This window comes from Macrotis lagotis, chromosome 1, assembly GCF_037893015.1.
Source record: "Macrotis lagotis isolate mMagLag1 chromosome 1, bilby.v1.9.chrom.fasta, whole genome shotgun sequence".
Classification (NCBI taxonomy): domain Eukaryota; kingdom Metazoa; phylum Chordata; class Mammalia; order Peramelemorphia; family Peramelidae; genus Macrotis; species Macrotis lagotis.
The window spans coordinates 626,093,564-626,103,667 of record NC_133658.1 but is presented as its reverse complement, the minus strand read 5'-3'; the positions used below and the strand labels follow the sequence as shown (position 1 = coordinate 626,103,667).

At 37.6% G+C, this 10,104-nt stretch overlaps 1 pseudogene; it reads left to right on the top strand.

The window, feature by feature from the left end:
- The first annotated feature begins 605 nt into the window (after positions 1-605).
- LOC141505824 (nucleolin-like) lies at positions 606-2,157 on the top strand (annotated as a pseudogene).
- Positions 2,158-10,104: the final 7,947 nt, after the last annotated feature.

Sequence of the window (10,104 nt, the reverse complement as noted above, 5' to 3'; positions counted from 1 at the left end):
TTTAAAAAAAGAGCTGTGGTATCCAGGAGGAAATATTTAGTAGTCCTTTTACTCTGCCTATGTCTAGAATATTATGCTCAATGTTGGTTGCACATTTTATGAAGGAGAGAAGCTATTGCTTCAATCTTTGTATTTGTTTACCCAGTGCATTAGCAGAAAGCTTATTGACATTGATAAAATGAAAAATCCCAGAGGAGGGTAACCAAGATGATGGGGGACCTTGAGGAAAAAACAGTCGTATTATTAGTTGAAGGAACTGGGGATTTTGACCTGGACTAGAGAAGATTTTTATTTTAAGTCTGATGAGGCAGAAGTAGAAGCAACTAGTAGAAAGCTAGTGTAAAATTTAAAAATAATTGTTTCCCATTATTGAGAGATTTTTCAGTGGACCAGTCTTCCATCTTAGTCTCCACCAGCAAAGTACTGCTCTCTCCAATAGACTTTTCCCAGAGCTCCTCACTATCACTGACATTTCCTGGCCCTCTGCCGAAGGATCTGCACCATACCCCACAGTCTTTGGATGACACTAGTCAATCACCAATCAAGGTAGGCCAAATAAAATAGCTCTTTCCCCCAAAGAAATAGAAGACAATGAGGAAGAGGACATGTCAGAAGATAAAAAAGAAAGCCATGGAGAAGAGGTTGTAGTCCCTCAGAAGAAGGACACAAAGACTTGGTAAGATGGCTACTGTGGTACCTGTTAAATGAATGACTTCCCCAGCCAAAGTTGTCATCACTCTAAGTAAGAAAGGAATCATCCCAATCAAAGCAGTACTCCTACAACCCACCACCAAAGGGACAAAAATGGGAAGAATGCCAAGAAAAAAGAAAGTGAATCTTAAGAAAGGACAGTGAAGATGACTGAATTTGAGCTACACAAAACCACAAATATGGGAGTAGCTCCAATCAAATAAACCTCTGAGCAAGAGGAGGAAAATGATAGTGATGAGAATGAAAAAGATGAAGGTGACTGAATAATAAGCTATGGAAACCACACTTTCCAAAGGGAAAGATGCTTCTGTGGAAACAGTTCCTGGGAAAGTATAGGAATCTGAGGTGGAAGAGAAAGTGTCTATCAAAGATGAACCAGGGAAACAAAGTCCCTGAAACCAAGTAATTGGAAACTGAAGCATCTACAATTTTCAGTCTCTTTACTGATAATTTGAATTTCAACAAAATTACTTCTGAACTAAAAACTGGCATCATGTACGTCTTTGTAAAAAAAAGGTCCTTATGGTTTTAGATATCCATATTGGTGTATATATTGGTGTTTGACCACATGGAATTTTCATCAACTAAAGATATGGAAAAAGTTTTGGAACTCAGTGATTCCAAAATGCTTGCCTTTGAAATGAAATGGGAAAAGCCAAAAACAAAGAAACAAAAACCAAAGATTAAGATGCAAGGGTGCTATTTTTAAAGAATCTTCCTTATAAAGTAATTCAATAGAAACTCAAGGAAATGTTTGAAGATGATATTAAGATTAAACTGGTCTGCATCAAGGATAGGACATCCAAAGGAATTTCCTAGGTTGAATTTAAGACAGAAGCAAATGTGGACAAGGCCTTGGAAGGAAACAGGGAATCAAGATTAATGGTCAGGCATTCAATCTATATTATACAGGGAAAAAAAGTCAAGGACAAGAGAGGTGAGAAGAATAATTCCTAGAGTAGGAATAACAGCAACCCTGAAAACTCAAAAGATCCTGGTGATAAATAACCTCACCTATAGCATCACTGAAGAAAGTCTGCAGCAAGTGTTTCTGAAGGTGACTGTCAATCAGTTCTTGCCCTAAAACATCCTAGGGCAATCTGACTGGTAGGTCTGAATTCACTGAATTTGTCTCTGGAGAAAATGTTTTAAAGAAAGGGGTTTTTAAAATCTTGTAATAATATAGAAATTGAATGTGGAACCGTATGACTAGAACTAACTGGACAGAATACAACTAATGCAGCACCAAGGAACCAGTCCTACAAAGCATTGTTCATCAAGGGTCTGGCAGAAGACACAAGACAAGCATGAAGAGATTCATTTCATGATGCTGTTGGTGTCCAGATTGTTACAGATAGGGAAAAACAGGAACCATTTAGGCTTAGATTTAGTAGATTTCAGTTAGAAGAAGATGGTACATCGGTAAAAAAAGACCATGGAAGATAGGGATATAACAAATTAACTCTGGACTGGATGTTCCAATCTCAATGGCTTTGGGGACCTAGTAGCAATAATGGTGGTAATAGTTGGGACTTCCATGGTTGAGGAGGGGATAGAGGAGACCAAGGTGGCTTTGGTAGCAGATGCTGAAAAAATTTTCAAGTTGAGGTACTTTCCAAGGACCTGAGGAGGAGGAGGCAACAAGCAACAAGGAAAAAAAAAATGATGAAATTTGAATAGCTTTTCCCTATTTTCTTTTCCCTTTCTAACTGAATATATTTAAGGGGTTTTATCCTGTCATCTTGTCATCAAAGGAACCTTCTGGAAGATCATTCCAAAACAAATATGCAGTCCAGAGGATATCTGGGGGTGGGGAAGAGCAAGGTTGTTTGCTCTTAACAAGGGTCACACATCTAATAAGTGTCTGAGACTGGACTTACGGAAGTCTTCTTGGAAAAATCTAGTTGATAGTCACCAGAGCTGGAGAGGAATTTTTGGAACAGATTCAGAAGATACAGAAGGACATTGGATGTTTCCAGGGGAGAAGAGAAGAGAAGAGAAGAGAAGAGAGGAGAGACACTGGAGCAGTTCATCTCTACCATCTCTCGCCTATGCATACATTGTTTATCTGTAACTTCCCCTTGACTCTGTAAGTGTGACATCCCTACTTATGCCCTTCTCCTTATGGAAAGGAGGAGGGGAGGCAGGGTGAAAATGTTCTCTGTTGAGAGAGATAAAGGGAGATTATTGGGTGGCATTATTATATCTACATGAATCTGTATACCCTATCTAGGAAGTGAATCCTATCTCTGATTTAGACAATGGGGTATTAGTAAAAGTGGGAGAGTCTAGAAGGCAAAAGTCAATGTCCAGTCTTTTGGTGTGGCTAAATGTTGGACTTGCCATAGTTCACAGCAGTTTGAGAATTGGCCTTGGGTGATGGTACCACTGGGGCTGGCCTAGATTCTCAGTCCTTGGTCAGAGGTGCACTGTGGATTCTGATCCAGACAATAGAGACACCAGTGGCATAGGACTGAGTCAGTTCAGGGTGACTATTCTTTATAACTGACTGGCCAGGATATTTGCCTGGGGAGAAGCAAATGTCTGAATATGTCCAGAAGCGGGGTACATATATTCTGGACTGTACAATTTAAGAGATAGGTGGCCTCAGGCTCATTTGAGATTAATGATGGTAACTGGATCCCTTGTAAAGATGCGCAAACTGGGGCATTTGTTAAGGGAAACTGATTATGAGTTAGTATGGACTTGCAAGGAAAGTGCTGAAATGGCCATTTCCAAGAAAGATAATTTAAGGAACATCACTAGATATATGAGCTATTCTTGGGATTGATCCAATGGAACAAAATCAGGAATTTAGTTTGATCAATTTTGGAGCCAAGAAGACCTTTTTAAAAGGCATTGGTATAAGGGCGGCTAGGTGGCGCAGTGGATAAAGCACTGGCCCTGGAGTCAGGAGTACCTGGGTTCAAATCCGGTCTCAGACACTTGATAATTACCTAGCTATGTGGCCTTGGGCAAGCCACTTAACCCCATTTGCCTTGCAAAAAACCTTAAAAAAAAAAGACATTGGTATAAAAACTTGCAATACAGCAACTTTGGAAATGTACCTATTATCATGATGATTATATGGCCTATTTAAGAGGGCCCCTTGGAAGTAAAGAGAGTTGTTATCTAGACTTAAGGGCCTACTACCTGGGCACAGGATGGGAGCTGGGGCTATGGAAACCCATTTTATATCCTGAATAGACTAATAAGACTCCAAGCTGTAGTGGAAAAATTACCAATCACACAGCTAAGGCCTTGGACTTACTAACTGATCAAGCCTTGCTAACAAAAGAGATGATTATTCAACATAGATTGATATTATACTACCTTTTGGCAGAAGAAGGAGTCTGGTAAACTGAACTTATCAAATTGTTGTCTAGGGGTGGCTAGGTGGTACAATGGCTAGAGAGCTGGCCCTGGAGTTGGGAGTACCTGAGTTCAAATCTGGCCTCAGTCACTTAATAATTACCTAGCTGTGGGGCCTTGGACAAGCCACTTAACCCCATTGCCTTGCAAAAATCTAAAAACAAAAGCAAAAACAAATTGTTGTCTAAAGATATATGACAATGGGAAGGTGGTAAAGGAGATAACTAGGGATATCAGATAGTTGGCACATGTGCCAGTCCAAACCTAGACAAGCCCCTTTAGTCCCTCTTTGGATGAATGGGTCTACTGGTTCATGGTGGAAACACTTGCTGGATATCTTATTATTAACCCTAAGTGGGATAATCCTATTAGCCCTGTGTGTCTCCTGTGTATGATCCAGTTTATAACTGAAATAGCTCAAAATTCTATTAGCAAATTAGGACTGGTGTATGGTTCGAATAATGAAGGGGTAAAAATATTGATAGAAAAAGTCAGTAGTGCTACAGTGGATGAAGATTATGAATTAATTTGAGGAAAACACTGCTGGTGAAGTGTGAAGACTAAGTTGTTATTAAAAAGAAAAGGGGGGGCAGCTAGGTGGCGTAGTGGATAAAGCACCAGCCTTGGAGTCAGGAGTACCTGGGTTCAAATTTAGTCTCAGACACTTAATAATTACCTAGCTGGGTGGCCTTGGGCAAGCCACTTAACCCCATTTACCTTGCAAAAACCTAAAAAAAAAAACCAAAAACAAAAGAAAGGGGGGGGGAGCTGTGAGGAATGAAGGGCGTTTGTTGGTCTTCACAGGGTGTGGAGGGGAGGCCCCTTTGAAATCCATTACAAAGGGGGAATGGCCCCAATAAATCACAAAACTGGGAGAGTTCTCCTAATCTTATTCCAAAAATGACAAACTAGATTAGAAGAAACTAGTCCTTAACTGGTCAAGAAAAAGTAACCTAGTCTTGACTTTCTCCTTTGCACATGTTCAAGGAGATCTTTCTGTTCTTGCTCATTAGTATAATGAACAGGGTGGGGAAACATATAGGAACCAAGGTATCAATTAGGTTTGTGACCCTAGCCTATGATTGGCATGAAGAGGGCAGGAACAAAGTCTTTCAAAGTGTATAAAAGAGTTTGTATGTTGGGATTTCCCCACCCCTCTCTCCCACCATGAGAGAAGTGTGCCATTTTGTTAAGATATCTTAATAAAAACCATTTTAATCAAAAAAGAAAAAAATCTAGTTGACATTTCATGAAAGAGAGCATGTTGGTTTTTCTGGATGGATATTCCCTATAAATTGTTTGCAGCAATGACTGATAGATAAGGGAGTTTATCTTTTTATCTATTAGTTTTCTTGAGTTTATAATGTTATAACCTGTATATAAAACCAAAATGTATGACCACTTCTTGGGAATATTTCCTGCTCAACATGTATCAGATAACCTTCCTTCCTTTTCTGAGATGATTTCATACCATCAAAATGATTTTTAAAATAATACTAAGCAGTGGTCATGACCAATTTAAAAATAATAGTTAAATCAAATAGCAGGTTTAAATCTTGGACAATATTGTCATAGTAAGTCTATGGTATGTCAGTCATCTCTGCCTTCCCAGTTTTTGTTTCATTAAGTGTAAAGATACAGTTGACTTCTGACCTTGCCCCCAACTTAAAGGGAATTGTGCCTTCCCCTCAGTTCTTACCAAGTTATAATAGCTTTTAAGTGACTTATTATTCTAGCTTTCATTTCCTTAGGAGATCTTTTGTATTAAGCATTTCCTACCTCAGTCTTTTAGGCAACCAAAAGTTTGAACTCTTGGAATCCACATTCTTTGAAAGCAAGCCCTTCCTGTTGTGGAGAAGTGATCTGATAAACTAATTTGCACTAAGGTGCTAGTGATTAAATGAGTGGCTGCCTACTGATTAAAGGACCCCAGGCCAAATTTTTGCTATCCCAGAAAGAACTTCTATTACTAAGAGAATACTTGGAAGAGATGTGGGGGTGGGGATGATAGAGGAGTGAAGCAGAAAAACAACTGCTGATTTCAGTTGTTGTCATGGAGAACAATGAAAGAGCTCTCCAGCTGAAGAAACCAGAGTAAGGGAATTTGCTGTCCAAATCTAGATATGAAAATCCACAAATTGATATTATGCTTGTTAATGAAATGTTTGATTATAAAGCTCAGGTGTGATTCTTGCCAGCCCCCTCCAGGAGCTCCTATGATTTCTGGTCTTTGTTTTTGCTTCAGGCTTAGCCTTTAACCTCAAGACTATTAAAGTAATGGACAGTTTTGCTATACAATTGACCTTGACTTGTTTGCATCAGCATTCTTCGCTTCAACTTTGCAGGAACATCCCTCATTCCTTATTATCACTACTCCTCAAATTGGGAAGGATTCATTTGTTGGTTCTTGTCCTTCCTTATTGAAGAAGATTAAAATGACATCACAATGTTAGAGATAAATTACAGAGTGTGTGATGGTGACTGATCAGACCAATACAGGCTTGGAGTGTTCTACCCCAGGTTGTGCACAAATGGTCCATGTGAACACCTGAGATGCTACTCTAGACATATGGATCTTACATTGAGTTGCTTTAATTTTGTCTTCTTCATAGAGTGCAGCACCCTCTCTCATGAGGGCATGCCATGCTGGACAGTGGCTCCCATGCTACATAATCAATTCAAAATTTCTTAAGAGAGACCTTCAGGATATCCTGGTATACCTTCTTCTGACTCTCTTATGAGTGCTTGCCTGTTATGAGTTCTCCATAAAATAGTCTTTTTGATAAGAATACATTTGGATCCATTTGTACATCCTAAGGGTAGGCTTTTATGGGACCTGACTTCAGCTCTACCTAAAGTCAGTCAGATGACATGGCGGATAGAGTACTGAGCTTGGAGTTAGAAAGAACTGAGTTCAAATTCAGCATCAGAAACTTACTAGTTATATAATCCTGAACAAGTCACTTAGCCTATTTTTGCCTCAGTTTTCTTAATTGTAGGATGATGATAATAGCACCTGTCATTCAGGGTTATGGCGAGAATGAAATGAGATAATATTTGTAAATGCTTAGTAGGAACTTAATAAATGCTTGTTTCTTCTCTTCCTTCCTGGCACAGCAGAAGGTCTTGGTGCAACAGGAGGTAAAGGCTCTATTTGCTGCTGCACTAGAAGTCAACTTTCTCAATTGTGTTTTTCTAGAGAGCTATTGTTGGCATTTTCAGGAAGCTGTGAAAGCAAAAAAAAAAAAACCCCACCAAAAAGTGGGATTATTGTGAAAGACAATGCAGTATAGTGAAACAAATATGAAATTTAGAATAAGTTGGACTTTGGTATGAAACCTGGCTGATTATCTGTGGAACCATGACTAAATCACAATCTATATAAATCTCAGTTTCTTCTTTCGTAAAATGGTGATACTAATACTTATACCAGTCACCTCTCAAGTTTTCCATCATAAAAGTACTATACAATGGAGGCTATTGTTTTTCTTGTCATTAGGAAGGGAACACTTAAAGGACCATACTAGTTATGGGTATGTGATGAGCCATGTTTTGAACCATAAACAGTGTACCCTAGGCTGAAAGAAATATATTCATGGTACTATATAAAGAATATTAGATTTGATGTTGGAGGATTTAGGATCAAATCCTTAAAATAACATTCATTTCTCTGTGTAGAATATTAACTCCTTGTTTAGAATGCTTTTTGTTTATTTTCCCAATGTCTGGCACAGTGTTTTCATAGCAGGTATTTAATACATATTGAATTGATTTGAATTATGTAGCCACATCACTCCTCTGAGCCTCAGTTTTGTTATCTGTAAAATGAATAGGTTGGACTAGGTCATATCTGAAATCTCTTCAGGTTCTAATTTATGATTCTATCCTAGGCAAGAAGATTGACACAAAATGATGGGAAGGATCAAGTATCAATTTAAAGCTATTTTTCATCTTCTACTTGATTCAGTTTTGCAAAGTTAAGCTCCCAGAAAGAATAATCTCTTATTAGGTGATTTCTCACACTCCATACAATATTCTCATGCGAAATAGGTATTTGATATCTTAAGGATTTTCTGAATGATAAAGCATCTATTGAATAGCTCATATTTTAATTTCTGAGTCAACACTCTGTGCCTATCAATATTTCTCCTAATCATTTCCAACATGACAAAGTATAATGGATGTCCTATCAAAATGCAAACTTTTCATAGTCAGAAAAGAAAGTCTAACTTTTGAAAAAAACTTCACTTCCTATAAACCTATTTTCATTTTTCCTATATTTTCTCTCTATACCTTTCTGTTTGGTACTCTAAGATTTTACAATTATTTGGGTCTTGAAATTTTTGCATCTTTTCTTTTATCTCTCCATCCTTTAAAAGGCTTGGAACTGCAATTTAAATGTCCTTATAATGATATTCACTGACTGAATTAAAGATTTTTTATTTAGGTGAAAAATGACAAGTTATTAATATACATATATTATATATTTATATTATGTGGATATATATATACATATAATATGGTCAGTGATTTTTATATAATTCACCTTTCTTGAAGCTTACAACAATCCTATGAGGCACCAGTTGGTTAGGTGGTGCAGTGGATAAAGCACTGGCCCTGGAGTCAGGAGTACCGGAGTTCAAATCCTGTCTCAGACACTTAATAATTAGCTAGCTATGTGGGCTTGGGCAAGCCACTTAACCCCATTTGCCTTGCAAAAACATAAAAAAAAATCCTATGTGGTAATATTATTGCAGATACAGTATTACTATTTATTTTCATTTTACAGATGTGGAATATGAATTTTGGTGAAGTTAGGCAAGTTGCTCATGATCATCCAACTAATGTAAGATATTGCTATTGAATTCACCTCTTTCAAATCCAAGTTCAGTACTTTATCACCTTCCTCCTTCTCTTCCTCCTCTTCCTTTTCTTCCTCTTATTACTCTTCATTTTATCCTTCCTCCTTCCTTTCCTTCTTTTATGTTTCATTTTTCCCTTTGTCCCCTTTGAACTAAGTCTCTCAATTTCACCTAGGCTAGAAATGCAGGGGCTATTCATGGGTAAAACATTACTATTAATTATCACTACTGATAGTCAGGACAGCATTGACATATTCCATTTCTTTTTTTTTTTTGGCAAGGCAATGGGGTTAAATGACTTGCCCAGGGTCACACAGCTAAGTAATTATTAAGGGTCTGAGACTGGATTTGAATTCAGGTCCTCCTGACTCCAGGGCCGGTGCTCTATCCACTGTGCCATCTAGCTGCTCCCAACATATTCCATTTCTGACCTGGATTGATTCAATTCTCCTTAGACAACCTACTGATCCCTTGCTCCTGGATCTAACCATTTTGATACCAAACTTAGTACATACCAGAATAGTTCAATGTAGCTCAGAATTACCTGGCACAAAGATTTCCCAGTCTCAGCCCTCTTTGTAGCATGCATGCACCCAACAGCTTAGTTTCTTGAAGGGACCTTAAGATCCTTTAAAAGTACCTAAACTTCTGAACATTTTGAAAGTATAAAGAAAAGAAACATGGGTTCAACACTGAACAGGTTATTTTTTTTATAAGATCATAAGTGCCAATTTAGTTAATGATACCAAGAAAGATTGCTTTAGTTTTCTACATAGACAATCTTTCCTTTTTTTTATAGACCCCATGTCTTTACCAATACTATCTGCACTCTTTTTCTGCTATTTCTTTGCTCCTAATTTCTTTGAAAATACAAGTCACTGGAACCCTCAAATTAACCCCCACTTTCCAGGAAATAAGAAAGTAACCCAAGAAAAAACAAAACAAAATTCAGAGGACATTAAAAAATTATTGCAAATGCATCTTCAAGGAATTTTTTTTATTCTTAGACTAATTTCTGGTTTATATAGTCACAACACTGGTATCCAAAGTTTAAGTTATTGAAGTACAATTTATTTATCCAACTTTGGAAGTTTTGGACTATGCATTTTATTATTTAACTTTTTGTGATTTGATACCAAAATTCACTAGAGAATATTTC